Here is a 5,079-nt window from a genome sequence, read left to right on the forward strand (position 1 = left end):
TTAGTGAATTAAAGGACTTTCCACAAATAAAAAATGATCCTATGCCCATTGAAAATTGCATTACTCATGCTATGATGAAGGTGGAGATTTGCTTCTATGCCAACCTGGTGAGTGCCTCCCTAATTTTCATCCCTCTAAGTGGTGTCTATACAATTAGAAAGAATACAAATTAGGGAAGATATACACTTCAAAAATGATATTTTGTACTAAAAATAACGCAAATTCAAATCACTCCAACCATTACAGTTGGTATTTTGTTTAATTCCAAAAGCGTCTCAGTAGGAACTGGATTGTGATCCAATCACCTTGATGTACCAGGATACAGAAGTAGGCTCTAGCACCATCTAGCGGACTTCTAAAAGATCTCATGCATTGTTAAGAGGGCTCTTTGTCATCCTATGAGTGACTGTATACACTTTGGAATATTTCTGGATTTAGAATTCCACAAGCTGAATACAGATAACAGATAGACTAAAATATCTCTTCTTGAGAACACTATTGTGAAGTTATAGCCAAGGATCAGTCTTGCTGAAAGAATGTTTTATTTGAAATTAGAAGATCTGGTTTCATATCTAGACACTAATTAATGGCTGTGTAATTATAAGCAAGTCACTTAATGCCTAAGTCTCAGTCTCCTCATTTGTAAAATGGCATTATTAATACCTGCACTACCTAATTCACAGGACTGTGGACAAATCTTGGGCAAATCACTTCAGAAAATCAAGCAATTACAGAATTACAGAATTTTAGAATTGGAAGACACCACAGAGGCCATCTAATTCAACCCATACTGTTCCTCAAATGATACCCCTATATACTATATCCAACTGGTAGTCATCTAGTCTTTTATTGAAGGCCTTTAATGAGGAGAAATTCACTCTCTCCTGGGGAATCCATTCTACTTTTATGTAACTAATTATTATTAATTTTTCAGCCTTCTTGGCCAAATCAAAACCAGTCTAATCCCTCTTTCTTAAAGGGTTTCTTAAAATAACTGAAAGAAGCTAATCTTATCCCAGTGGAGTCTTCTCTTGTTCAGGCCAAATATATCCAGTTCCTTCAACTAGTTCTCATATGGCAAGGTATCAGGGCTCTTGACCATCTTGGTAATTCTCCGTCTTAGCAACATCCTGTCTAAAATATGGGACCCAGAACTGAACACAATACTCCATATGTGACCTGACTAGAACAAAATATGTCACCTCCTCATTCCTAGAATCTACATCTCTCAATCTCTCTTGGCCTCAGCTTCCCCATATTTAAAAGGAGGAATTTCAACTACACTCTAAGGTCCCTTCCAGCTCTTAATTCTGTGATCCTATGATAACACTTTGTACAACTTAAAACACTGTCCATTTGAAAGCTGACTTCAATTATTTCAAAACATTTAATTTTATTTTTAATGTCCAGAGCAAGGAAATATGGATCAAGTCAATAGTAATCCTAAAATTTTCAAAATGAACAGATTTTTTTTCAACACTTTAGAATGTGAAATACAACATGACATAATGTGTATAGAAAGCCTAGGTAGAGAGCAGTCAGGACAATGCAGTTTCAAGTACAACTTTTGATACATACTGGCTGGAGAGCCTAGACAAGTCACTTAATTTTTCAGCACCTTCAAACAACCTCTCTAAGAGCATATGTTGCAGAGCAAGTGCCCATCAGCATTTCTAGGAGCTATCCAAACCAACGAACTCACAGGTCTGATAAAGTTATCCTATCTTCCTCATTCTTCCCCCCACCCCCCAAAAAATATCATATGCACCCTTGCTTGGAAAATTCCAGTAGGAAAGCATATATTAAGTCCTGGGAGGTCCAATTACTCAATGGTCTAACTAGTCCAAGACCCCACAGCAAGTTAATGGCAGACTAGGATAAGATCTATCTAGTCATGCTTAATCATCCTTCCCCTGGGAGTAGGGATGGGGGGAACCTAGAAATGCAGCATCCATTGAAACCAGAGGGTCCACTTACTTTTGTTTAGGGGGAATTATAAGAAGATCATTTTTCCCAAGGACATTGGATTCTTGCCAGGAGAAAGGCTTCCTACAAGCACAACAAAAGCACTGTTAATCACAGCAGGTCCTCACACAGCTACCCTATTAAAATAGGAAGGTGAAATCAAAACATTTGTCCTATCACCCAAATGGATTAAATCAACTTTCCCTGAGTTATTATGTTACCCACTAGGACTGAACCAACTCTGCTGAACTTCATTCCACTATTTAGCTGACTCAGGAAGGATTCTTTATAACTTGGAGCTAATCTGTAGTACAATTTAAAATCTGCTACTGCCAAAAACTGCTCTCTACAGTTTTTATTCTCTTTGTAAAAAAAAAAAAAAATATCTATCTGCCAGCATTTTCAAAAATGCATTTTGTGAGGTGCACATATGTTAATAAAGTATGGCTAAGACTGTCCACCTCGTTGCTCTCACATTAAGCAGATTTCTTTTGACAGTCTCCCAAATAGCAAACTTTGGCACTTCAGGTTTGGAGAGAACATTATTGCAGAGCCTTTCCTGCCCGCTGTACCATGACTTAACATTCATTGCTCTCTCCCTCCAATCTCTCCACCACAGCTATTCACATGCCTGTTATCCCTGTCTCTCTCACCTGGAGAAAAAAAAAAATAACAATATATCACCAGCAGCTTCAGAATCTCAAACAACAGCCCTCTCTTACTATCAGTGCTACCTCCATTTATATTTTAAGTGTCTATTTAAGCTTGGCTCATAAAGAGAGAGAGAGAGGAGAGAGAATGAGAGAGAGAGAGAAAGAGGAAAGAGAGGGAGGGAGAGAGAAAGGGGAGAGAGAGAGTGAGAAAGAGAGTAAGAGAGTGAGAAAGAGAGTAAGAGACAGAGGGAGAGAGAAAGAGGGAGAAAGAATGAGAGAGAGTGAAAAAGAGAGAGAGGAGAGAGACAGAGAGAGAGACAGAGAGAGAGAGAGAGAGAGAGAGCAGTGTCATCCTCCTTAGCGAGGCTAGCAGGGTATAAAAATGAATGTTTGTCTGAATGGTCAGGATGAATTATTGCTCTGCATCAGAAGTCAAGTCATATTCCATTCAATATGCCATTTGTTTTATTTTCTAATTTGTCTTAGACTTACAGTTAATCTGAAATGCTTGTGTTAAGGGTTCACATACAGTTCTGTGGACTATTAAGGACTTGGTTCTCAGAATCACAAAACACTAGAATATAATACAAATCTCTTACTCTATAGATGAGTGCTCTGAAGACCAGAGGGCTGAAGTGACTTTTCTCAGTCACCCATCAAGTAAGTATCAGGGCTGGCAATAGAACCAAAGGCTTCTGACTCTTAAGTCCAGGGCTCTTTTGACTACCTCCACCCTACTTCCTATCTAATTACAAGAGAAATTCCTACTTTTTATGTCCCAGATGGTTTCTTTCATTTGGAGTACAGTTATCTTCTCAGCAATTCTTTCCCTTTGTTCTCAACAAAACAAATATTTAAGGAACACTTCATATACAAAGTATTACAGTAGGTACTGGGAAAGATACAAGTTTTAAGTACGAAGGACAGAACTCTGTTTTTTTAACTCCAAGAGGCCAATTGTTTCTTTTTATTCAAGTTGACCACTGGCACTAATAAAATTTCTTTCCAATTCAAAAAGTAAGAACAGAAGAGATGAGTCCCTACAATCTCAATTCAATTCAATAAGCATTCATTAAAAAAATATTATCTGCCAGGCAGAGTACTAGATACTGAGGATTTAAAGACAAAGAAGAAAAACCACCACTGTTCTCAAATGGCTTTCTTTTTAATCTACAGAAATATCTGCATGTGCAACAAAAAAACACTAGTTTTAAATGAACACACTACTTCATTTTCAAGGGAGAAGTGGTATGGTATAACAGAAAGAAATGGAAAGAGAAAGCCTAGATTTCAAGCCAGAATTTGATGCACGTGAGTTTTGTGACCTTGGATAGGTCACTTAAGATTTGGGGGTCTCATTTTCCTCGTAGGTAGAATAAGGACAATAACATTGGTGCTATTTAATTTTAAAGCACTACAGAAACAAGAGCTGTTATTGTTACTTCATCTAAGAACTTAGATCTACTACTGTATAATAGACTTTCCCTTGACAAAGGGGAGGAATAGAGAAGAAAAAAGGAAAAAATAAAATGTAAATAGTAAGATTTCTTCCTTTTTGGAGGCACGTCTACCCATTTTATAATCTCTTTTATATCCTGTCTACATTGTTTTCCTTATTTAACTTAGAAGGCTAAAAAACAAGAATCCTATGTAGGCTTCTAGTTTGTATAGGGTTCAGTACACTTCTTAAGAAACAAAACAAAGAAAAATAGTATGGGCTGAGGGGAGCTATATTCTTTTTAAACAGAATCCTAAAAATTGAATTCATTCTTCCACTACATTGGAGGCAACAAATTGGACTGGTATGCATGTATGCATGAATATCAGATACATAGAAATCAATATAAATAAAAATGAGAAAAGTTGATTTTGGTTGAGCTTCTCTCAGTTTTATTAAATCAAAATTTTACCTGAACTCAGTTACATTCAAGTATGTGCTAATAAATGTGTAATAACCAGCTCCTGGGGAGGAGGGGGAAGTTCATCAGGCTATACTTTTAGGTTTAATCTGCATTATTAGCATTTTCTCTATCACTTTCTTAAGTCTAGATAATTAAAAATAAATAAATCAAGCTCTGATTTGTAGCATTTGCCCATTTCCGAGGTGTAAATGCTCACCCTGAAATTTAACAAGTGGCTTTCTCTCCAGTTGGAGTTGGCACAATACCTCTAGCACTATAGTGATTTCTACCTCATGCCTTATTTTCTGTATTGCCAGGATCATACTAATTTTCAAAGGGAAAACCCACCAGTAGAAATGATTCATCTCTGTCAAACTGTGTAGTTATTTTGTTCTGTTTCAGCTGGAAAACTCCATAGCTGTGCTGGTGTCATGAATTTACTGGGAGAAGGCAAGAGAGGAGTGATAGTTGCTAGGGCATAGGACAAAGTCAGATTTTTATTTCAGTTCCTAGGACCTTTACCCTATGTCTGGGGCCAATCAGCTGTCTAATCTGTAAAA

Source organism: Notamacropus eugenii, chromosome 7 (assembly GCF_028372415.1).
Source record: "Notamacropus eugenii isolate mMacEug1 chromosome 7, mMacEug1.pri_v2, whole genome shotgun sequence".
Lineage (NCBI taxonomy): Eukaryota > Metazoa > Chordata > Mammalia > Diprotodontia > Macropodidae > Notamacropus > Notamacropus eugenii.